Source organism: Lagopus leucura, unplaced genomic scaffold (genome assembly GCF_019238085.1).
Source record: "Lagopus leucura isolate 7727_CA_CO unplaced genomic scaffold, USGS_WTPT01 Super-Scaffold_100001, whole genome shotgun sequence".
In the NCBI taxonomy this organism is placed as follows: domain Eukaryota; kingdom Metazoa; phylum Chordata; class Aves; order Galliformes; family Phasianidae; genus Lagopus; species Lagopus leucura.
Genome location: NW_024962262.1, coordinates 98,535,332 through 98,561,368, shown reverse-complemented (window position 1 = coordinate 98,561,368; position 26,037 = coordinate 98,535,332). Strand labels below are relative to the sequence as shown.

Sequence of the window (26,037 nt, the reverse complement as noted above, 5' to 3'; positions counted from 1 at the left end):
AATTAAAGATAAATGAGTTACAGTGTGGGGCTGGAGATCCCATAGAAATAAATACCGGACTGATTCACAAACCTGAGACATCTTACAGGTGAACCTGGATGCCAGCTCTCGGCAGAACCACAGCAGAGCTGGACAAGCATCTCTTCTCCAGAAATAGTATCCACACTTGATTGCAAGTTCCCCCATGTTAATATTTCCAAGTGCCGTGTGCGAGAGACCAGCAGGCACCGCTCGAGTATCAGCAGTCGCTCGCAGCTGTGTGGGAAGGGCTGCTCACAGCTCTGCCTTCCGCACGGGTGCTGCGGCTGCAGCTCAAGGCTCCGGTCTGGTCTTTTCAGAGCATGGCCTGAGGGCTACGAGCTGAGCTGTCAGTGTATTTCTCTGCTTCCTTGCATAAAGTTTGCACAAAGTTTGTTTGCTCAAGGTTTTTCTTGGTTACTGCAGACCGTTCTTGGATTTCTTCTTTTTGGTATACCTAGAAATAGCAATGACTTTCGAGGCAGTGCGAAGCAGACCAGCCGTAATTAAATCTCCCAGCCACAAAAATAATTTAAACAGGTACAGCTGGAATGGAGACAGAGGTGGGGGCAGAATGGACAGTTCGTTATTGCCTTATAGCAGGGCAGGGCTGCGCAGCAGTAACAGGAGGGAAAGGCAGGAAGAGGGCAGAGAAGGACTGCAAGAGGGACAGCTCTGAAAGCAAAGCGAGTGACCTTTCTTCTCACTGAAGTGAGACCGTTTCCTCCGTGTGCTGACATTTGCTCCAGCCCTGTTCTCCTGCTGCTTCTTTCACCTCTGCTTTGCTTCATAATTGTCCTTTGTGTTGCTGGCTTTCCCCACCCACTTCCATCTCCTTTCCTTCAGCGTTGCCTCTCTCAGAATCCATCTGCACAAGCCCAGCCAATACAGGAGGAATAAAAAGGAGATCTGTGGCTCTGCTTGCTACCTGGTCCTTCCCATTCCTGTAGGCTGGGTCTGCCTTACTCCACATCTCACACCACTTAGGGCTTCTCTTTCAGAAGGAGAAGGTATGGGGATCCCTGTTTTGTTCCTTGTCTTCTGTCCATGTAGGCCTCTGGGGTTACTCGGAGTTTGACCCCTGTAGGTTCTCATACCCTGACTCTGTTCTTGAACTTCACCTCTTTGCTTACTGATATGTTGTATATTGTGCTGCCGTGTTTATGCTGTTGCTACTTACAAACAGCACTCTGGGACTTTGACTCTGTTTCCCCTTCCTTCTCCCTGCCTGTACTTTCTTGTATTTCATTTGTTCATTACGTAGGCTGAACAGACTGGTGACTTCCAGACTCCTGAAGATCCACATTAGTGGTGTGAAAAAAAAAAAAAAAAAACAAGTGGAAAAATGTTTAATTTTTTTCCCTTGGACTGAAATCTTTCAGGATCCTTAAGCTCTTACAAAGACATGGAGAGCATGATCTGCTTTTCCTCCGGCACTCACCTTTGGCTCAGAGGGGGAGACAGTTTGTTTGATAAAACGAGGAACCAGGAGGTAGGATTCCTGCTTTCCGCTGTCAGAAATCCGCCACTCGCTGGCTGTCTTACTTGGAGCCTGTCACACCAGGTTTATGTCAAAGTTTACCTAACTGTTAAAGAATAGCTGTTGCTACATTTTCTCAGGCTCTTGCCTGCAGGGGGTGATTATGGAAAAGGTAACATTTCCCCTAATCGCTGAGCTGGAGTCGATTTAATTTGCAATTTGTTATGAAATAGTGGGTATTGTTTTACCTTTCTTCATCCCAGGGCTGGAGGAACAGCACAGTGAGTTCCAGAGATAATGGCAAGCCAAATAATTAGAAGCCTGGCTCCTAGGGATGATTTGAGGATTAATGGCTGTTTGTAGAGCGCTTGGAGTTCCCCAGCTGCAGTGTGTGTTTAGCTCTGGGACACAGCGGGCTGCAGGTGCTGGGCAGTGGGAGTGCAGCCCCAGCACTGTGGCTGGCCGGGTGCAGAGCAAGGCTTGTGCTAGATCTGGGGAGTGCTGTGTGGGACAGGGAGGTGGGAAGGGGGACTCTCCTCTCAGGCTTGTTGCTTTTAAGCCACACTGAAGGGAGACACACATCCACAAGCACTTCTCTGGCAATCTTTCCAGTCTGTGTACCAATCTACAGTACCTTGGCAGTGCTCAGCTGTCAGGAATAAATGAAGAAAACAGCTTGAGTGGCCCCCTGATGCCAACCAGAACCTGCTTGTTCTGTTCCCCTTGGAAGCCCATGGGTGACCTCTGCAGTTTGCATTAAGCCACATCTCAAGTGTGCTGGAGCTAACATGCTACAGAAGGCTGTGGCTCGTCAGTGCTGGGACCATTCACTGTCACTATCAAAAGTGGGAAAACTTTTCTGTCAGGTGCCTGTGCAGTGTCTGAGACCCAGCCTGGCTTTTACAGCCCTAGAAGGAAGTGCTGAGTGCACTGCTTTCTAATCTTGCCTTGGGAGGTTTTCAGAGGAGAGGCTGTGCTGTGGGAATCCATGTATGATACAGATGGATCCAGCCAGCTTGCACTTGTTTGAATCCACGAGGAGCAGTCGAGGGCCAGGCACTCGGGGAAAGTTCCCTCTGTCCCGTGGGAGAAGCACGTGGGGTTGGAAAGATCCTTGAGCCTGCAGGGGGGAGGAATTTCTCCTTGGGCCTCAGATGTCCCCCAGGGTGGTGCAGGGAGGAGCCTGATACTCCCAACATTGTCCTAGGCAGCAGCTGGCGGTGCTGTGTGACAAGGTTCTGTGGCACTGAGGTGCAGTGATCGAGTGTGCTAGCAGGGGCAATGACCCCGGGGGAGTGGAACAGGTCAAGTTATGGCTGCAGTCTGTCTTCTGTACAGAGGCGGAGAGCCCATCCCAAGCTCCTTACCGCTCACCCCATCCTCTGGGGGATGGAGAACTGCTTATTTCCTTCCCCCTGCAGCGCCAGAAGAGCAATCCGAACCTCTGAGCTACGGAACATTCTCCTTTCCCTTCTCCTCCTCTAAGAGGCCTGTTTTAACTTTTTGTCCCATACAGCAGCAGTGTACATATGGACCTTCACCTGCTAGGGCAGTGCTCCTTGTGGTCACTCAGCCCATGTGCTGAATGCCATTTGTAGAACATTCCACCTTCCCTTCGCGTTCTGAGAGGCGATTGAGCCGTTCTGTAAGTTCGTATTGTGCCAACTCAACACTCCCTGCAGTATGTCCAACACTGTCCTGCTGAGAAGATTTTTAAAGTCACTTCTGGTATTCAGGGGCCTCGCTAATGTCATTATCGTCCATCAAGTCAGGAGAAGTTTACTGGGGGACAAACGTGTCATCTGATCTTTGGCAAAATGCTTCTCTTTGAAATCTTGACTCTCGGTTACGGGTAATGCCGGTAAAAGTGCTATGTCCAATCCCCACCAAGGAGAGCAGCATGCTGAAGGGGAATTAAAAGGCCATGGGAATTCTCAGCATAATTTTATTATCATGACCTTTAAGGAGACAGTGGGGGGATGGGTGAAGAACACAAAGAAGACACTGAATACAGACCACACAGACAGACAGCGCTTAAGGGGGGAAAGCAAACCCAAAGCAAGTAAGGAAGGGAGACAGGAGAAAAGAGAGATGGGGCAGAGACTGAATGAGACTGGCAAGTAATGGCAGAACCACCTCCTTCCAGTTTATCCAGGGAGTGGCAGGAGTAGATTTGGAGCTCTCCATCCATGAAAAATACCCCTCTGTGCATCATTCTCCACTTTCCTGAAATCTCTGCTGTTCTTCCTCCAGGCAACCATTAATCTAATATTAAGCCCCTTAACCTCTCTAATTGTTCCCTTTCAGTGTCAGCTGGTTTCCTATTAACCTTTCAATCTCTCCGTAATGCAGTTACTTCTGATTCCAGCCAGCCCTGGCTCTAAAGCTTTACCTCCGGCAGTGAATTTTCCAAGCTTTCACTTTTTTTTCTCTTGCTTTTCTGCAATGATTATAACTGCTGTTAAGGAGCCAGTTTGAACCAGCCTCTAAATGCACAGGGCTGAACCACTTGGAGTCTATAAATAGCCCTTCGCTAACCTTGGGCCTTGTCGCATTAAGTTGATCGGCCTCTCTCTCTCCATTTCATTGCATCTTCCTCTCTCTCCCCTCTCCATTATTGATACTGGTTCTTTTGTTGCTATCTGAGACACCTTCTTGTTGGTAACGGGGTTGGTCAGCCCTAAGTTTTTCTCTCCTGAACAAAATAGTATCGTTGCTGGGGAAGTGTCCCTAGAATTTTTTAATAAGGAAAGCAGAGCGACACAGGCTGAAGCAGCAGGTCTGAAAACAACCATGTCATACAATAAGAAATTGCCTAGCTGAGCACCAGTGGTTCGCTCATGGTTCGCTCCCTATGGGCTGGATTTCTCCTGTGACACACAATGTGATTACACTCAAATACAGTCTCCTGTGCAAATCCCATTGTGCAGTACTGAAGCCAAGATGTCTGTCTGCCCACAGACAAATCAGGAATTGCTGGCTTAAAGTTGAAACAGAGATCTCAGAATGCTAAGTAAACTGCCTGCTTCTCAGAAAGATCCCCTGGAGGCTTTGACATCATTAATCAATATACAACTGCTGCTTGTCCCTGTAACAGGGCAGAATATGGTTTGCTTCGATGCCCATTAGATACAGCTCTGTGGTAGGTTTGTGATGTCTCTTCTAACCCCACCTGCTTCTTCAGTGCCGATGCTGAGCTCTCATGAACCCTGGTAGATCTCCTCAGTGCCTGCAAACAGCTTTTTTTTTTTTTTTTTGTAAAGTGCAATGACTACTTGCAGTGAAGTCTGATATGGAGCAGTTGCATGAGATGACCTGGTGTCTCTGGAGTCAGTGTAAGTCACAGTTCTGCACTGAGGCAGGGATTGCATTGCATTCAAAAACTGCTTGTGTGCAGTGATGCAATGACATCTGCCAGTGCTTCTCAAGTTCTGGGGGCACTAGCGCAGTACCATAATTGGTTTGGTTGGTGGCTCCAGCAACAGCCACAGCTTCTGTGGATGGACAAGTACCACACCAACACAGAAAAGCCTGAATCAAGGGATATTGTCATGCCCCTGTTTTGCTATGTGTCCAGAGGCAAAGTATTTATCTGCAGAGCTGCATTTTCTCTGATGAAAGAAGAGAGAGGCACGGAAAACTTTTGTGGTTTGTGCATTGGTTGATATTCACAGTCTTTTGCTTCAGCTCAGGAGGATTTGTGTGTCTGAAAGCTCTTCTGTTTTCCCTAGCTGTATCATTTGTCTAATACCAGCTGTTACCTTTCCCTGTGAGTCCTGCTTCAAGGTCAACAGTGGCTTACCAAAATAATAGGAGCTATTCTCTTCCACTCTCCATGCAGCTCTGTGCGTCCCTGCTTGCCCACTCACTGCTATTTCTTGCAGCAAGCCTTTGTCTTATTTTCTGGCAAGTGTTCTTGATCTATGCTAGGGCAGTAAAGAAAAGCAAAGAGAAAGTGAGAGCTGGAAAATCTGTGGTTAAAGAAGGTTCACATGGAGGTATCAGACAAAGGGCCTTCTTTTTCAATAGCTGAGTCCGATAAGAAGCATAGCTTGTAGAAGTTCTGCATGTATGCAAAGCACAGCTCTAAGGCAGGTGGCAGCCAGTGCTCACATCTGTTTAATAATGCACGTTCTATGGGGTGGCTGAGCACTCATTTTCCATCATCACAACCTTATGGCCTTCATGTTTTTTTAAAGTCTCAGGCCTAGCCTTTGCTCTAGTGTCATGTGGTTGCACAGGAGCCACCGAGTCCTAGCTGTGCTTGCAAAGGGCTGGGCTCAGGCTCAGGCTGGGCCTGCCACTGGGTACCATCCTAGGGTGGGTGCCGTCTTGAGACGCTGCCCTTGGCTCCAAAGTGGCCCCTCAGTGGGTCAAGTGGGCTACTGTGCCATCCCTGGACCCATGACCTTGTGTTGAAGATGTGGGTCACTGGTGGAGAGCATGTGTTCAGAGCAGGTGGAAAATGTAATCCAAAGCAAGGGTGTCCCTGCTTTTTCAGACTGTGTACAGCAGACAAGTGACATTGGATCATCCCCTAGACACTCCCCAAGTGCCCATTTTACCTGGCTTCTCTGCTATGTCCGATCTGCTCCCTTGCCCCTGGAAAACTTCCTGACTACTTACCCCAGTGATCCATCATATGACCCCGCTCTGGCAATGTGATACAGCTTTAGCTGCACTAATCAGCTTAGCTTGCTCCCTGCTTGTCGTCTTACTTCAGGAAGAACTTTATGCAGTGCCTGGGTAGGGCTGCTCATTTCAGAGGATTTAAATTCAAGGTGGAAAATAGCAACACAGACTTTTTCTTTGTTATTTTGAAGACAGAATTCAGTTTACCACTGCAGCTTCTAAGTCATCATTCCTCTAGAAGTAGCTGAGCTTTTCATAACACACGAAGGTTTCAGTTGCATAGTAAGATCTCTGTCTCTGTTAACAAGAAAAAAAAAAAGCCCCCCCCCAAAAAAAAAAAAAAAAAAAAACCACAACAAAACAAACCAACAGTAATGAGTGCTTTGGCTGAAGCATTTGAGAGGTGCTCAGTCATCCAAATGAACTTAGAGACTGCATCACTTCCCTCCTTTCTCTTCCCAGCTCAAAGCAAATTGGGCTCTAGAGAAAAGAATATTGTTTGTTGCAGGGGACTGGAAACTTTCACCTTGAGCCTCAAGGGGGTTTTCAGATGAGACAGCAGGAAAGAGGAGGGCTTATGGTAAACGCATTTTGCAAATACTTTTTTTTTTTTTTCCCTCTCCACAGAGCGACATCTCCATGCTGAAGTGCAAGGAAAAATCAGAATTTGGTTGAGAAGTAACAGCCCAGACTCCATCTCATTAGCTAGTCAGCCAGTGATGCATGTGGGAGAAAGTATGCTGATACCTAAGTCTCCATTAGGTGAGGGCAAATCAACTGTACTGTAGGGTGAAAGAATAACTAAATATGCTGCTGCATAAGAGGAGGATCTGGCAAAAACTGAGCACCTTCCAAAACCTGAGATCCACAACCACTGGCAGATTGTCATGAGAATCTCAGCCCAGCAGGAGATGGTGAACACCCAGCACACTTGTAGGTCAGGGAACCTCTCCAGACCTGCCTCAGGGCTTTCCCAGCTCAGCTGCTGCAGCAGCCTCTGCTGCCAGGCTTCTGAAGTACCATCCAGACGCAAAAGGAGGATCTAAAAAGTCCCTGTTTGTCACTTCTCCTGTCCTTTTCCCTCTCTAACAGGCCTGTCCCTGAGAGAGTTAATAATCCTGCTTTCTCAGGAGGTGAAAAGATACTTCCGTGTAGCATCCCAGGGGAGATATGGAACTGCCAGGAGTAGCAGAAGACTTTGAACATCCTCAAGGTTTTGTACTTGTGTTGTCCTCTTAGCACCCATGACTTGAATATAGTCTGGAACTGATTAACTTCGCTTCGATCCTCTGGAAGGGAATGTTCTTTCAGCAGTTAAATATTCTCTCAGCATTGCACATGGACCAGACATTACAGAGGCTAGGACTGCATTTACATTTTTTCCTCATGAACTGAAAGAGAAAGGAATATCCTCCAGTATTTCAATGCTGCCATTGCCATCCTTCACGGTAGTGCTGTGCCAAATTCAAGCTAGCTATTCTGCTAGCTTCAGCAGCATCCCCCCAAGCCCTATGGCCATGAGATTTGCAGCTCACACAGCAGGGAGCCCATGCCACACACATAACAAATACTTTGGTTCCAAAGTACATCCTCAGAGAACAGCATGAATCACATTTCTGAGAAACACAGTATCTCTAGCACTTATAAATGCCTTTGCGTGGTATTGCATTAGGAGAGGTAGAGCTCCCCTACTCCAGCCTTCTACCTGTGGGATGACTTTGGGGATAAAAGTGATTTAGGGAGCACTACATTATAATGTGGATAAACTGGGAAAATCTGAAGAATCAGTACGGGCTTTTAGAAGTATCCCTAACTTCCTTCCAGCTCCTATCTGCAGTACACGCTCGTGTGTGTGTGCCTTTTGCGTGCTGATACAGCCAACAGGGAAATATCACCTCCTTCCACTGCTGCCTAGCATCAAACTGGGAGTTGGGGCGTTATGCTGCATTCAGGGCAAGGAGAGCAGAGAGAGCTCTCTGCCTCCTTCCATGTGAGGCTGAAGAACTCACTGAGGAAACAGTTCAGCTTATGAAGTACCCTAAGAAACCTTTCCATGGGAACTGTGCTCGTGGCTGCTCTGTCCAGGCTATGGCAGGTCAGGGAGAGCTGCTTGCTGCTCCGGGACTAGATCTTCCCCAGGACACGAGCAAGCTATTACTGCTGTGTCTGTGCCAGGGAGGAAGAGAAGGAGGCCAGAAGGTATTTTGGCTCTGTACAGCGCTGAGCAAACACAGCAGCATTCGCCTGATAGTGACCACCTGCCTGGGAATAAGTGCAACCTGTGGCCATGGCGATGATGTCCCTGCTGCTCCTCCTGGTGCAGGGAGTCTCCCGTTTCCTCTGGCTCAGGAAGGGGCTCTTTTTTTTTCTTTCTTTCTATGTGGTGCTCATCTGTTTGCTTACTATTTCAGGCACGGGTGACAGCAATCAAAAAAACATTCCACTGCACTCAGTTAATCCATAGGAAAATCCCATGCTGGTACGCAAAATGTGGAGACTATGCTTGTGCATTTTTCCCCAAGGGCCTTCGGCAATGGAAATTTTCTCAAGCTCCATTCATTAACAAAATAGATGAGCAGTTATGTAAGATCATGTGAGGGAAGTGGTTGGGCTTTGGTCAATGAAAGAGTTAGTCACACATCAATGAGCTTGATGAGCCTGAGAAGAAATATGGAGACGCTTTTCTTATTCAAGGACTGAAAAAGGAGAATTTTAGCCTCGAATCTTCATTTTATCCTAAGCTTGGCCTCCACCTTTACATTCTAGGCATTGCAAGAGCACTGTTGTACTTAAGCAAAAACAGTGTTGAAACCTGTTGAGATCTCCCTTTTCCCCTTCCCAGGTCTCTCATCTGTGCTCTGACTTAATCAACCACCTGTTGATTTTGGGGTGCAATTGAGGTGCTGTTTCCCTCCAGCTCAGCCAGTCTGCCCCGGGAGTGCTCTGAGCATAGGCAAATTGAACACTGTAGTAATGTTTGGTGGTCACAGAGAAATAAAAATCTGCACCAAGTCTCTCAGGAACCATTAGGATATTTGACTGGGAGAGGATTTTCAAGGATCTCTTCTCAAACTCAATCTTCTACTAAGTTTGCTCCTGATTCGGACTGTTGTCTCTCCTACTTTGAATCAGAGATGATAACATCATACTGAGCTTCTCTGGGAGTGATCATATGGAAAGCAGGAAATATAGGGAACCGGTGTACTCAATCAGATGTGTTCTGGAACAATATGGTCCCACTCCTCACTGGTTCTCATGCTCTCTCAGCACTGGGAGCCTTGCCAAGTGTCCTCCAGGACTCTGAGATGAAATCTCACCCTGGCCCTTGGCTCTTCCTAGCTTCTGCTTTGAAGCTTGCAGATCTGACTTTTAGACAATAACATTTTACAGAAGACAATCAAATGAGCTTTTTTTTTTTCTTTATTTGCGCTAATCCCTGCATGCTGAATAACCAGTTGCTTGTGTTCTTTCACCTTGCAGCCAGCCTCCTGAAGGTCATTGCACTATCTGAGCCGCAGAGCCTGGCTGGCAGCCTCCCCAAGACGTGGAGTGGCAGTTGCCTAGCATGTCCTATTGGGAGCACTCATGGCCTAAGGAGTGTGAAGGAGGCTTCGAAAGGAAACTGACGTGGGGCAGGTAGGGAGGATATGGGCAACAGGGTATAGCTGAAGCACTACTAGATGCATGAGGACTGGGAATAAGTGAGAGCTGTGTGAATTGTATAAACCCAAGTCCTTCTCACATCCACTGCTCTGCCTTGAGAGCTGAGCTTGTGAAACCTTGGAAACCTGCTGCGTAGAGGTGCTCACAGACACATGGTGCTGCTGATGTCTCTGGGCAGGGCATCCCAACCCCATAGGAGCATTCATGGTGCATGCTTGATCCTCAGTCAAAGCACAGTTGTCTCGCCAAGTGGATGCCTTCCAGAAGGAGCCGCATTCCTGACCATGGAGAGCTGAAAGGACTGCAAATGGGATATGCCTTAAAATAGACAGAGATATAGAAACAGAGCTCATTTCCCAGGCAGCGAGGACATGTGCTGACATCTCAGGCTCTTGTTCAGAGGGAGGAGCTGCTAAAACTGCAGCTGACAGCCTTGGCTGCAAGTGTCACTGGTTGCCTTTGGGCAATTTTCACTACCTTAAAGGATGTTTGTTGAGATTGGTTTTTCTGCCAGTAAGATTTGTCTCTGCCTCTCTATAAGTCAAACAGAGTGGGAAATAGACTCCCCTTCTACAAAACTTCAAAAAACATCTGAATATTATGATGCTCACAGAAAGGATCCCCTGAGCGGTACATCATGCTGACATGTTACTTGGAAGCAGCACTTCCCTTGGAAATTATTTGGAAGTGATAAACTTCCATTAAAACTTGAAAAAAAAAGTTTGGCAGAAGGTTCCCAGCAAATTCTACTGACACCTGTATCTTTGAGCTGCAAAGCTCACAGTTTTGTGACTGAGTGGTGTTGGGCAGCAAGGCAGAGCTTTGTGACTGATTGCAGCCAGAGGACTCAATGAGATGAATCTTTCTGGCTGCCTTTGCTACATACTTTGGCTTTGCTCTTTTAAATAGTTGTTACATGGTCCCCGTGAAACACTATACCACAGTGTCTGTTGTTTCTGCAAAACAGTATGTGCAGTGTATGCAAAATGCTGTTGGGGCAGTGCTCAGCAGGAAGGAAGAAACATCCACAGCAATTCAGGTGTCGCTGATGGAGAAACCCAAGCTCTGGCAAGTTGGAGCACAATAGAAGCGAGCAGAAGAATGAGAAATCAGCTTTCCCATACTGCCCATCTTGTGCTGAGCCCTCCAACCAGCACAATCTTACCTCCTTGCAGCACTGGCCACAGTGTGTGGCACCAGGAGACCGCGTGAGTTAATTATTAAACAAAAAGGCGTCATTGGTCCCCTTGTCACTGCGGTCCCTCCCATAATTACGCTGTGTGGTGGAAAAATGATCGTGTGCAACAAGAGCAAAGAAACCTTTTCAGGATGAGCAGCTTTTCCTTTGCTGGAGAGCTGCTCCCACTTTGCCTCCCTGGAGCTGGAAGAGTAATCCAGTCGCTCTCCATTAAGGTGGAGTTCAGGAAGGAAAGATGAAAAGGATCCAGAGACAATCACGGCACTGATTTCTGTGAATAATCTCCCCAGCTGTTAGCCCAAGCCATTTCCTTATCAGGGAGTACTGTAATAGCAGTGTTTCAGAGTCTGGAAGGGAACATTTTGAAGTTAGCTTTGGCATTTCAAGGCTATCACTATTTTAACCAAGCTTCCCTGGACTTCTAGATAAAATATTAACTCTGGACTGGGTGCAGAGGCAACAGCAGGCTGTAAAGCAGTGGCACATGGGAAGAGACAGGCTCTGGGATAGAGATGGTGACATCGAGGCCTTAAAAACCACCATGTGGCTAGTTTCTCCCAACAAACATACGTACTGCCTCACCACTGCCTCTGGCTGCGCATCTCAAAAAAATCAAAGGATTGCAGGTGAGTTCTGCAGATGCCTGGCACCCCAGGAGCAGACTCCTTTGCTGAAATAGCCTGTCACCTTCACTCTGGAAGGGAACAGTGGAGAGCCACTCTAGCTTCTCTGCTGTGAAGCCTCTCCAAAGCCCTTTCCATCTCACTAGTCCAGCTACCAAGGCTGGCTGTCTCAGCCTAATGCCTGTGAAGGAACCTCTTTAAGCAGACAGCCTCTCTTGCCTCCCTAGCATCACAGTTTCACAACTCGGTGGTCTGTGGGCAGACCCACATCATCCCCACCACTCAGTATTCCCACCACCTCACAGGCAATGGACATGAAGAGTTTTCCAGGACAGCTTTGTGTGAAATGGTCACTGCCCAGCAGAAGGGCGTCTTCCAGTACGCGTCATATCACTCAGGCTCAGCTGTGCCAGTAGGTCTTGGTTTACAAATGGATTGTATTTACTTACAAATGCAAGAGAGTCCGGTTTGTAGATAGAGTCAAATTACAAAGAAAATAAACAAATGTCATACAGAATTAAGATTAACATCATCTCTTTAGATACTTCAGTATCCTGTTTAGCTGACTGGCTTGTGTGGGGCCTAAACCAAAACTAAAATGCTGGGAGAAGTCCTAGAGCTTCATCTTTCTTGCTTCTGGCATTAAAGATAATGGGGAGACACCAGAGCAGAGGTTCTGTATGACCAGCACCTTCCTTCACCTAAGGGGAATGGACAAGCCCCTTTGCAAATCATAGCTTCTTTGGTTGTTGTGATGGGAAAACACTTGGAATTAAGTTATTTTGTGTTATTTGTGTTCAAGAAACGTTTAGATGTTGTACTGAGAGACATGTTTAGTGGGGAAACATTAGTGATAGGTGGACAGTTGGAATGGATGATCTTGTAGGTCTTTTCCAAAATTGGTGATTCTATGATTCTACATTTTTTTCTCCCCTTCTTCCCAAAGAGCCCTTCTTTATTGTTTCTGCTTTACACTCAGTCTGAATGCTGCTCCTGAATTCTGAAGTCAAAGTGTTTGATCAGCAGCCCCCACACCAGGTACACATTGCAGCAGGCACAGCCTGCGCCTTTCTGCCTCTGCTTGGAAAGAACAGGGACAAATATTAGTTTCTGATGAAACAGAATGTCTTCACTTTGTTAGGGACAGTGCACCGATAATGGCTCTGCCTCGCATTCTTGGCCAGCCTTGTGCCATGCCCTGGGAGCATGCCAAACTTGCATTCGGGTGATCCTGCACTATCTGAGAGGAAAGGCAGAGCCAATGCCCACTCAACTGGACTTTGTCCTCCCGATGGCAGGCAGGTTATGAAACATCAGTCCCCACGTGTGCTGGCATAGCAGGAAGATTCTTGTCCTCACAATAGCAGCATTCTCTGCAAACTCAGCTGGGAAAGATGAGCACAAAATTAAACCTGAATGCACGCAGGCTTAGAGCCCTTTTCAAAAAGATCTCATTAGCCTTTGGCAGTACCAGAGACAACAGCTGCTGGTTGGATGGGCTTTCGCAGCAGCACTGGAGGGTGGCATGTGTGTGCACATATATATATATATCTGTACTTGCATGTGCTTTCTGTATCTGTAGACTAAATGTCACAGGTTCTCATGGACAACCATGCAATCTGGATGCTGCCTTGGGCAGCTGCTGTCAGCAGAGCTTTGTAGGTTGCCTCCACAGACCCTGGGCACATGGAACACATCTTTGCCAATGCAGTTAAGCCCTCCTGTCCAGAGATGCTTTCAAAGTGTGAGAAAATCCCGTTCTGGCTTCAGTTACTCTTTCAAAGGGCGGGTTTATCTATTGCGTCAGTACCTTTGTGCTGGGATCCAGCAGGACGAGGCACATCCTCTGAGCATGCATTGGCCCTGTGGCTGTTTGTAAGTAAGAGTTAATGGGGGGATGAGGCTCTGGAGAGTAACCTGCTGTTCCTTCCAGAATCAGAGACAGAGATTTACCTCTGAACTCACTTTGTACCACAGGGGCTCTGTTTGTGCCCCAATGGATGGAGCAGGACAGAGTGCTGGGGGACAGAATGATAGAATCACAGAATCACTGAGGTTGGAAAAAAACACTAAGATCATCTAGTCCAACCATCAACCCATCCCCACTGTGCCCACTAACACATGTTCTTCAGTGCCATGGCAGTTCAGCAGCGTGGCTGCCATTTCCCACAGCCTGCCCTTTTATTGGCAATCAGATTAGCTGACACAGGCAAGGGAAAATGTTTACTCAATTTGAGACCGGCGGTCCTTGTTTTGAAAGCGGAGTTTTATCCTCAGCCCTAACTTCTCCCTGCACAGCATTAATCAGTGGTCTGGGAACTGAGGATTTGAACGATCTCCAGAGCTGTACAAGCAGATTTGGTGACTCTCAGCAGTGCTCTGTAAATAAGTCCCAGCAGGGAGCTCTGCAAGCAGACAGCTCCTTTGTGAGCAGGAGGGCCTTTCCCCCATGTTGTTCAGATGGATGGACAATGCAAGCGAAGGGCTGCGTTATTTTGCTGGGACAACAAAAGTACCACAAAGAACAATCTGAAGCCACCAATTTACAGTCCAACCACCCGCTTCTTTGCAGCCTAGCAAGAGCAGGATTTGTATCAGGGAGGCAGGAAGCCAGCTGTGTGGCAGAAGCAGCTGTGTCTTGACATCATCTTTGTCCCTCAGCACGTGTGTGTTACAACACAGGCCGTAATTACACAAGTGTGAGCTCGCCTTACCCACAGGGCCTGGTTTCTTAAAAAGCTTTTTGTGCCTGCCAGAGGAAAGGTGTGGTTTGAGAATGCAAATTCTTCTCTAACGCTTTGTGGTGGACTTCTTGAGCAGGGCATCCTGCTGCAACTGCGAGCAAGGGATGCCCTAAGACTTCACCAATATATATTTTTAACATTTCCCTTTGGGAAATGATGCTTTTTGGAGAATTTTTACGAAATGTTGCAGAAATTCTTTGTGTATACGTGCATATGGTTGAAAATTTTGAAAAAAAAAAAAAAGGAAGGTGCCTTTTAAAGTACTCATTTCTCTTAATGGGCTATTTTACTCTTAAGAAACAGCTGGATTTTTTTTGTTGCATTTCTCTTCCTGATGTGCAGTATTGCCTACCCCTGGGAGCCTGATGCTATCAGGGAAGACTCAGATTATTGAACCACCAAGGTTATAAATAAATGCTGTTAAATGGTTTAACTCAATGGCCTTTGCCCTTCCTGGAGGATGGAGCTCATCTTCCATCAATATGATTAGCGGAGGAGATTGTGTATTGATTAATTGTCCAGACTCGTTTCTCATTAGCTGGCAGTAGCCTGTGCTACATGACCTTTTTTCTACCAAAATTAGAGCTTTGCTTCATAGTGGCTGGCTGCCCAAATCCCCCAAGCTCTCAAGGGTCCATGCTGTCAGCATCTGATAGCTGTCCCTCTAGGGTCAATGACAGCCTTTCTGCAAGGGACGTCTCTAGGACAGAGATGTAGCAGGTGGGGCAAAAATCACCCTGCAGCTCCCATGCCTGCTGCCTCCCCAGCATGCAGGCTTATGCAAAAAGCAAGCACAGAGCACACGTCACAGAACTCGCACCTTGGCCAGCACGTTGCTGAATGGCTCAATCACCCCGCCTGAGCATTGTCCCTAAATCCCCACTTTCCTGCTGGGACTGGAGCACCGGCAGCAGGGCGTTGCTGCTTTCCCGGGGAGGAACTGGCAGTCCTGCAGCAAGAGAGTGCTGGTGCAGCTGGATGGGGCCCCAGTGTTTCCAGCACAACGTGTCCCCAGGCCCCCAGCCTCCGGAGCTGGCACCTCTCGCTGCCTATTGTGTGCACTGCTGGGGTTGCTGCACTGGCAGTAACCTGTTCCTGAGCTCCACAGTCACACCCAGGCATTGCTGTCACACTTGGCCGGATATTACTTTGTCCCAGGTGCTTGGCCTTGGGACAAGAGGATAAGAAGGTGGCATTCACAGGCTCTATTCTTGTCGCTGCCATGCGGTGTGACCTTGAGCAAGGCCATCGAGAAGCAATGGGAGGCTGTCCCGTGATGCTGCCATCAGGCTTTGCTGTGCCAGGACATCACCTCTAGGACAGAAACGTAATGGAGGAAATGTTCCATGTGAATGACACTGCCCAGCAGAACGGTGATGGAAAACCTGGTACCGAAGGGAAAGAGACAAGGAAGTTGCAGGGAGGAACGTGGTTCAAGTGTTGGCAGAGGGGAGTGGGAGGTTTGACATCTGGAGTAAGGTGCTGGAGACTTGTCCATCCCATCTGCCTTCATCTGATACTTGGCTAGGACCAGATGCATTGCACAACAAGAGAGTTACTTGACCTCTGTCAACCACACTGTGCAATCCTACAGCAGCTGTCTTCCTCCCAAGGAAATGAGATTCCCAGCCATAACTGCAACCAGAATTACTGTCTACAGGTGAAAACAGTTGCATGTTCTGACTCTGTGCTACCGTGGCCTGCCCTTGCTGTCTAAAGTCAGCAGACATTTTGGAGCTGGGAAACTCAACAAGGCTTATGAAAGGCTTACAAAGGCTGATGAAATCTCACAGCTGTTCTCACAAGTTCATGTTTTTGCTTTGGATAGCTACAGCCAGCACTTTCCATGGAACAATACACTCTCATGCTCTGAAAGCTATACTGTATTTTTCTTCAGGATGCTCAAGAGGTGCTGGGCTTCACTTATTGGTGCATGCCTATTAAGGATGCCTTTACGTCATTCTAGGTTGTCAGGAGATGTGGAAATCCCACTGCAGCAAGGAGCAGACTCCCTCATCCCAGTCCCTGTACCCTCATTGTAGCATAAGCACGGATATGCTTGGGTCACCTCTACCACACCTTCTGAGCGGACACCAGAGAAGAGCTTATCAAACACGTTAGAGAACTCTTTCCTGCTACTACATCATCTGAAATTCAACAAAAGCTCACAAACTGGAAATGGGAGGAAAAGCAGCAAGGAGGGGATTGGACCAGATGGAACCAGAGGTCCCTCCCAACTCCTGCAATTCTGGGAGAGAAAAAGGAAAAACTGGACCTGCCAGAGAAAGAAGAGAAAGATGAGAGGTCAAATTCAGAGCTCAGAGAATCATGAGGAGGGCATCCGGGAACCTGACAAGGAAGACATGCTGCAGGAGGGGCTGCAAAGGGGCAGAATGGAGCCAGAGACCCCAGGAGGACCTGGAAAGATAAGTCAGATAAGTCTGCGTGACTGGGGACTCCGTAAGTGAAATCATCACCATGTCACAAAAGGGGTCTGGAAGAAGAGCAAGGGCAATTAGTCTGTGTGATAGTGTTGTCTGCTCATGATGTTGTTGACCGTGAAGGAACAAGAAGCAGTAGAGCTGATAAAACAGCATCTGCCTCATATTACCTTCAGGAAAGATGACTGGAATTCTGCTGCATTTACCCAAGGTTGGCTCAGGATGTTGATGAAGGTCTCTCATGTTTTAAGAAAGATGTGCACTACCAGAAATTGCCATTACTACAGGTTTTATCTTCCTATCTGGAGAATAATTGCTACTAGCTCTGGCTTGGTTCAGGTATTCCCGGATGCATCTGCTGACAAATTTCCTTACAAAGAGTCAGCAAACTAATCAGAGCTGCTGTTGTGCTTCTGGTAACAAGTGAGACATTACAGAACAATGTGACAGGAGATAACTTTTAACCTTGACTGGGCACAGGCTGATTCTGTCTAAATTAAATGGAAGAGTCAATCTCATGGGGCCACAGTGAGTTTTTTTTTTCAACCAAAAAACAGGAATCGTCACAGAAGTTATGGATGGAGGTGATGTAGACATTTGAGCTAAAAGTCTCAAGTATTTGTATGTGAAAGATATTCATACTTAACACTGCAAAAGCTATTTTGGTTTCCTGAGCAAGAGTATGGATGGAGAGCGTTTAGAAAAGGTGCCTCTCTTTCATGACAAAACTTGCTCAGTAAAGGATGGGAGCATTCAGCAAAAAAACTCTATACTGCAGAGGTCACACAGCTTAGGGAAGAGGACACATCAATTGGCAGATATGAGGGTGAGACAGACTTTGCTGAGGAAGTCCTAAGTAGCCCAAAGAAGTTGTTTGTGAAAGTAAGAATGATCAAGGAAAGAGATCAGACCTCTGTGCAGTGAGAGCAAGATCAAGATAGACCTCATAAATCCAGTTTTGGCTCAGTTTGTAAGAAAAAATGTGTAGAAGAAGGGGATTGCAAGACAAGAGGCCTGGAAATAGAAGCAATCCCATTAGAGGTTGAGGAAAAACTTGCAAAGTTTATTCAGATCAGGAGGTTCCCAAAGACCTGAAAAAATGGCACATTGAGTAGTAAGTCCAATGGAGAAGATGTTTAATTATCCTGAGGAACTGAGGTGTGGAGAAGGACTACACAGTTGCATAGTGCCAACTGTTTTACCAAAATATAAGTTAATGGGACAAAACAAGGATGTGATTATTTACAAACTCAAGATCTCAGAACAGCTGAGGCCAAGAAGAATGTCAAGAACAAATAAACATACTGAAGTGACAGTAGGACAACATTTAACATGGTTATATGAAATGTAGGACGTTTCTGATTATTTTTGTGTTGGGGGGGAGAACTGCTCACTTTTAGACGCTGGTTATGTGGAATGTACTTATATTTGACATCAAGTGGTAAGGAAATTGTGAAAGCAGGGGTGTACAGGGATTCACAATTGAACTAGGAAGTGGATAAGGAACTGCTGAATGAAGAGATGCTGAAACATAAAGCAGTGGGCAATTGGTAATGAAATTCCTTAGAGACTGATTTTGGCACCAGCCAGCTTCATATCTTCAGTAATGACCTTGGAGGGAAAAATGTAGTTGTTGCTGAAGAGACACAAGAGAGAGGTGCTGCCAGTAGCAAGGAGGGCAAATAAACCTTCCAGCAGAGCAGGAAATGGAGCGAGAAATATTTACCAAGTGCAAAGACTGGCACTAGAGTGATCTGAAAAAAAGTGAGGGCTGATAGTAGGAGCCTAGCCAGTTTTGGGGTTTTTTTTTTAGCCTGGCAAGATGAGTGTTAAAAGGGCATATGATTGCTGCCTATTAATACATCGGATGGGAAAATCCCAGTGAAACAGAACTGCTATTTGAACTGAAAGACTGAAGAGTATTGGCATGAGAACATATGTGCATTGCCTACTTAAAACAGAGGGTGGGTACTAAAGGGTGATTTTAACGCTAGTACTGTGGAGACAGCTGCTAAGTTGTTCGCAAATGTGTGCCATAAAAAATAGCTCTGAAGCCAAACTTTCTCTCTCCCTTGAATAATAATGAATAAGTTGTCCCTTGGTTCTGTTGTGGGTAAAGTTAACTGTAGGTAACTCCACATTCCAGCTGCAGAATGTCAGCATGCCCAAGTGCCATAGGTAAGTGGTTTTGCCCAGCTTAGCCTGAGCTATAGAATACAAGTCACAGTCTAGTTGTTCCTGAGATTTGGATACAAAGAAGGAGAAAATTCTTTGGTGACCTCCCTGAAACACGCATGTTTGACACAACCTTGACAGTTGTGATCTCTCTCTTGTTAGCACAGCTCTTCATTGGGCTCTTGGCAGTAGCCTGAGAGGTAAGGGAAATAAATACATATGGCTTAGCAAGACCACAAGGCATCTTTCATCTTTTCACTTTTCTTCTGCATACATGCAGCTATCTGCCATACCCCGGCAAAAACCAGAGATCCAGGACCCCAACCCTGGAGGAAAAGCTGAGCTGTGCTCCTGGGCTGCTTGTCTCAGGACAAGGGCATGTCTGTCCTCACATGTGTGTGCCAATGCTGCCAAGGCTTCACATGAGCCATCCTGCCTCAGGCACAGCCCAAAGTGGAAAAGATAGCTCCTGAGAAAGTATAAGGGGAGAGGAGGAGAGCATTACTCATGTGCACCCTGCTTTGAACCATTTAGTCAGCTCCACCTGTTTAACCTCCATCCAAAAATGATCGTATTTCATGCAAGGAAGGCCGCTCCCTGTAACTGAGCTATTGTGTATGAATGCAGCCCGGAGACACAACTTCCAATGAGATATTTGGTCTTGCTTCAGAATAGGCACCTGTCAGGGGTGTAAGCTGAGTCATAGAATTGTAGAATCATAGAATCGGAGAATGGCTCGGGTTGGAAGGGACCTTAAAGCCCATCCAGTTCCAGCCCCTCTGTCATAGGCAGGGTTGTCACCTCCTCCTGCACAATGTCATCTGAGTGAAGACATGATCACCAGTGTTCACACTGAGCACTTTGCATGGTCCAGAACAATTGAGGATGCTGTGACACCTGTGTTGCTGGCTATCCACTGTGTTGATTTTTGCTTTTCTCACTGGTTAAAAAATTATTTCCCTGTCTTCTCTCCCCTGGCCAGATACTAGATACTGCCACTTGCCAGAGATCACCAACTGAGAGATTGGGTCTTCTTGGTAAAGTGTGCACAACAGACCGGAAGGACCCCAGCAGGGACAACTTGCCACTTATCAGACGTTCCTGGTCTTTTGTTCTGTGTGAGCAGAGGAAGAGGTCACCCTGTCAAACACCTCCCATTCCAGCAACACTCACCTGTGGGGAGAGGTGAAAAAGCAGTGCCCAAGAGATGAGTTTAGATTGTTCTGAGAGTAACCACTGTGTGTGCCCCTTCCCAAGGGGCAGCGGGGGCCTGATGGCAGCCAGCCAAAGCATTCTACCCATAACTGATGCAGTCCTAAAAGATGCACTGTTCCAATGCATCCATGAGCAAGTGAGTGAGGTAGAGGAAAGAAGGAAGCCCTTTGTCACCACGCTGAACAATAGTCTGTCTGTGGGACAGGGAGCAACACTGCCCCAGCCAGCGTCAGCTGCCCTTGTTTCCTCCGTCACGCTGACAATGCACAGTTGCAGGGCTTCTTTCCCTGCGTGGAGAATGGGATTTAGTGATACCATAAGTTAGTCAAACCGGCAGCCAGGATACCAATTCAAGTCCTGTTCAATGGAGCATTTTCTTTGTGTTGTTTTTCCTCCACTTCCCCTAATTTGCACTAAGATGCATTTCCTCCCTGTAGCATGAGCACCACAAACACACACACTTTAACTCATCTCAATCCCATTTACCTCCTATTTCAGATGAAGCAGCTGTGAGTTTGCACTGTTAAGGAGATATTGAATTCGTCCTTAGAGACAAAAGTTGGAGTTCCTTGTTTGGAGAAACAAACAATATTAATCACTGGAATTAGCATCAGTGTGAACCAGTGGCATTGCATCCACCCAAAGCACAAAATTGCAGTGTGGCCAGGGGACCTTTGGGTGCATCTATCCCAATCTGCTCAGGCAGAACACCCAGAGCAGAGTGCCCAGGCCCATGTGCCCAGGTGGCTTTTGGCAGTCTCCAAAGAGGGAACTCCATAACCCTTCTGGGCAACATGCCTGATGACTGCAGGGACATCGCTGGGAAACTTCTTAAGGACCTCTCTGGTACATCTTGCTTGTAAAACAGCATCCAAAGTCAGGAAAAATATGTTGTCCTTGTCAGATAGGGAAGAAATGTGAGGATGGGATTTGCTGCCATGGGATTTCACTTAGCAGATCTTGTCCCACTACTGCAAGGAATTGGGAGCCTCTGGGTTTTGTATTAAAGGGTTTCTATCAGTGCCGGGAAGCATTTCTTGGGACAGAGAATGAGTAGAATTTGTGTGGAATAAACAGAAAGGCACATTCCCAGTGACCATGGGCAGGTCTCTGCCATGTTATTCTATATCTATACTGTTGAATATTCTCTGATGATACAGAAGAAATGTCAGAGCAGAAGGATCGGGCACTTAAATTTCCACTGATGCTTAGTAGGAAGCAGCAGAGGAAGCTCAAAGCCCATTTTGCTCTGTGCCTGCACAAGATGTAAGGAAAGAGCATGTCCCTGCGAAGCTGCCCTTGTGCTTGCAGTGCTTGGCTCTACTGCACTTGATGGGTTGGGTGCTTTTAGGGGAGGAGGAAGGAAAAGAGGAATGCAGCCAACTCCCTCAGAGGAGACCAGCCCATGGCTGGAACTGAAAACAAGCTGGACTGCTGCAGGGCCAGAACTAACCCAGACGGTGCCAATCAACACAGCGTATCCCCTCCAAAAATATGGGCAAATAGGGTCCTGCAACATGAGTCAGGAGCTGCAGGGCTCAATGTGTGGGCTGAGGGAGACTGCATGCAGATGTAGAGGCCCACACAAAGCTGTGCAAGCCATGAACATATGGGCATGGCTAGTTACAGCTGCTGTGTGATGCTATGACATGGCATTGCATGAGACTGACAGCAGCTCAGTGGGCTGTGGTAGACCTATCTGTTCAGAAGGATTCAGGCTTGTAGCTGCTGATGCCCATCATTGCCAATGCAATGGAGGGGTGAATGGAAAAGAAAACAATCCTGCTTGTTTCAAAACAGACCCAAAGAAGGGCCTAAGTTAACCTGGAAACCTGACTATTTAACCAGGTGTGGCTCTTTGTCTGCTAAAATAGTTGTTCTCCTTCTCCACAGAGCTCATCTTGTGGATACTGCCACTGTGACATGGATGCACTGCAGAGCACTGCCAAGCAGCTAGTAATGTAGTAGTGTGATGTGCGTCAATGTGCATGGAGATTTTATATACGGATGTGCATGTCTATCTGTACATGTGTAAATTTGTATATGTAGGTATATGTAGGTATATCAGAGGCAGTGTGTGTGTGTGGGCTACGAAGATGGGGAAGGGTCTGGAGGACAAGCTGTTTGAGGAGCAGCTGAGGTCCCGTGTGTGCTCAGCCCAAAGCACAGGAGCTGAGGGGAGGCCCGATGGCGGCTGCAGCTCCTCACAGAGAGCGAAGGGGCAGCGCTGAGCTCTGCTCTGTGTGACAGCGACAGGGCCCGAGGGAACGGCGTGGAGCTGTCAGGGGAGGGCAGCTGGGGGTCAGGGACAGGGGCTGCACCACAGGGCGCTGGGCATGGAACAGCCTGCCCAGGGCTGTGGGCACGGCACTGAGTACCAGAGTGCAATATGCATTTGGACACCGCTCTCAGACATAGGGTGTGGATTTTGGGTGTGCTGAGTGGAACTGGGAGTTGGACTCGATGATCCTTTTGGATCCCTTCCAACTTGGGATATTCTGTGATTCCATGATTCTATGAACTCAGCACAAGCTGAGGATGGAGGGCAGAGCAGCACCGTATGTATAACAGTACCAGTATGTATTACTCGAGAGAATGTTTTTGTCACTGTCATCACTCATGTGAGATAACCCACTGGAAAGCTTTTCCATCCCAGAGCCAAAAGGGAAGCAATGGGATTGCATCCCTGGCTTCAGCACACATAATTGAGCTTCCCAAATATTGCTTTAACAAAGGACTGAACACTGAGCAGAGCACAGAGGTTGCCTCTCGCACAGCACAGTGACACCAAGCCCTGTTCCATGTGGTTCAGCATAGAGGAGGAACAGCAGTGAAGGCATTTTGAGGTTTGTGCAATTTCAGGTGGGGAGGGGCTGTAAAAGCGTATGGAGAGGAAGAGGTTAAGTAGAGAAGCGTGGAAAAGGTAAAACCACAAATACCCCCATATGAAGGCTGGGATGAGAATATTCTGCTTAGCTGCCCAGGACAGAGCTTTATGATTTTTTTCCTAAGCAGTTTGGTGGTGTTATCCACTGTGAAAAATCACTGACCGTGGAGATAGCTGATAAGGACTGAGCTGGCATCAGTTGGGAGAACAAAATGTCAAGAATGCATCAGGCTGTGCCCCCCACTTTTACCAGCGGGCAAGCCATCCGTCTGGGAACAGCATGTTGCTCACTCTTATCTCTGATTGCCCAGCTTCTTTACTGCCTCCTAATAAGTGCAGATACAGTGTTCTGAGATCTGATCTTTGTCTGAGAACGCCTTCTCCTCCTGTGACCACCCCCTCCCTGCATTCCCTGCACACAGCCTTGGGGAGCTTCAGGAGCTGGGAGTGATGTGGTGCAAGGGAAGACTGTGGTTTGGCTGGCTCTGCTCTCCTAGGTCAAGGGTGACATAGTTTTCCCTGCAGAGCAGCAAAAACCCGCCATCTACAGCAACAGTTGTCTGCTCCCCAGTGCTTTTGGTGGAGGATAGCAATGAATGAGCCTGCTCAGGCTTGCCTTGTTGGCAAGAGAGAGGATACGAGTTGTGAGGTGCTAAGACTGCACCACGACTGTTTGAGGTGCACCAGAAATGGTGTCAGGAGCAGTGCACCAAGGTGGGACTCACCATAGGTGCAAAGGATGTGTGGGGCAGACCTTGTTAGGTTTGCACCACAAGTTAGCCCAAAATTGAAGGATGTACTGAGCCACTTTTACTGTTCTAGGTTTGGTATGAGTGAAGCTATGGGGAAAAAAAAGGTTTTTCTGTGCTACCTCCTCATGCTTGACTCCATCAGGATGCCTTTCCCAAACCTGGCTTGGGAATCTTTGCTTTCCCCTTATGGGACCATCATGTGTTTATGGCCCCACAAGGCACATCCTAAACTGCTCCCCAGGGCAGCTGGAAATTCAGCTCATCTCCATGAACTGTTGGTCAGAATACCTTCGTGTTTCTGAGCACAGGGTGTAGCTCTTTGCCCTGAGGGCTGCTGCACCCTTCCCATATCACTGCTGGAGGACACCCAGAGCCTGTAGGGCACAGCTTCTGAGGGCAGGACACACCAGTGTTGCTGTGCTATGCCTCAATGTTGGGACAAGCCTATTCAGGCCCAAGAAATGGTCAGGCAAACGAGTATTTGTGTAGCTGTATTTATGCAGCTGTAGCTATAATATATATATATAAATATCATATATATATATTTATTTGTATAAGACATGCCTGGACATCTCCAATGAAGACATTAAGGATCCTGCCTTGACTAATCTATCTGTGACAGAAATAAATCCTACCCATCAGCTCCCGAGGATGCTCATTCTGGTGTTAAATTTCTTTTCCTATCGTGCTTCTGTATTTCCAGGTGGTCACTGTTTGGACCAACTGTGCTGGATGCCAGCAGTGCTGATGACCCCTTCCTATGCCATAGTCTGCAGTAAGAAGAAGACTGTGGGGCTCTGGGATATCAGAGAATAAACGGTACAGCTTTGCAGCCCACTCAGGCTGTAGCCTGATGATGACGATGATGATGACGATGATGATGATGATGATGATGATGTGGTCAACCCAGTTCCTGACATCAGATCAAACACACCACAGCCATGCAATACAACAGGCAGATGAGAACAAACTTGTTGGTTCTAAATTTTTGAGGTGGTAGTTCTGTGCAGCTAGTCTTTATGGCTGTGCTACTCCCAGGATAAGATGCTGCCTGTCCTGTACTTGGGACAAAGCCAGCACAAACTCTGTGTGATACTCATATATGGTCAGAATGAAGCCCTATCACCCTACCTTAGCCAGATGAGGCTAAGTAATGAACATGGGCAGCAGTTGAAAAGAAAATGATCAGAACCTCACCACCTAATACCAGAGCTGCTCCAAAAGTCATAGGATCAGAGAATCACAGAATTATTAAGGTTGAAAAAGACCTCTGAGATCATCTAGTCCAACCATTGACCCATCCACACCATGCCCTGTAACCACATCCCTCAGTGCCACATCTTCACATATCTTGAACACCTGCAGGGATGGTGACTGCACCTCCCTGGGCAGCCTTTCTTGCTGAGAAGAAATGTTTCCTAATGTCATAGAATCATAGAATCATAAAATCACAAGGTTGGAAATGACCTACAAGATCATCTAGTCCAACTGCCTCCTCATCACCATTGCCACCACTAGCACTAAACCATATCATGCAGCACATCATCCAGATGCCTCTTGAACACTGCCAGGGACAGCGACTCCACCACTTCCCTGGGCAGCCATTCCAGTGCCTGACCACTCTCTGAGAGAAAAAGTTCTTCCTTATGTCTAATCTAAACCTCCTCTGGTACAACTTGTAGGCATTACCCCATGTCCTGCTTGTTGCTTGGGAGAAGAAGCCAAATCCCTCTTCACCACAACCTCCCTTCAGGAGGTTGTAGAGTGCAATGAGGAAGAATGTCTAACCTGAACATCCCCTGGTGCAACTTGAAGCCATTCTCTCTTGTCCTATCACTTTTTACCTGGGAGAAGAAGCCAACCTCCTCCTAACTATTTTCTTTCTGGCACTTGAAGAGAGTGATAAGGTCTCCTCTGAGCCTCCTCCTGGCTTACAATCCCCATTCCCTCCGCCCAGGTTGTCAGAGACAAGATGTTGGTGGCATGGGAGTAGAAGTTGAACCTTCCCACCAATCTGAGAATCCATCATATCTGAGAGAGGGAGACATATATTCATGGACAGCTGCTGTACAAATCAGGGTATGAGGGGCAGTGTGAAACTCAGGTTAGCTGAATGGCATCCCAGCAGAGCTGGGTGAGGGTGCCTGACATCGTGGTATGAGGACACACAGTCAGACATCCAGGCTGGGTGAGGAGCTGCATCCCTGTA

The 26,037-nt window shown here is 47.3% G+C and overlaps 1 long non-coding RNA gene across 1 annotated transcript; it reads left to right on the top strand.

The window, feature by feature from the left end:
- The first annotated feature begins 858 nt into the window (after nt 1-858).
- On the top strand, nt 859-24,665 carry LOC122177500. Its single transcript, XR_006178090.1, has 3 exons — nt 859-1,028; nt 9,611-9,766; nt 24,532-24,665. It is a non-coding gene; the product is annotated as an uncharacterized LOC122177500 (long non-coding RNA).
- Nucleotides 24,666-26,037: the final 1,372 nt, after the last annotated feature.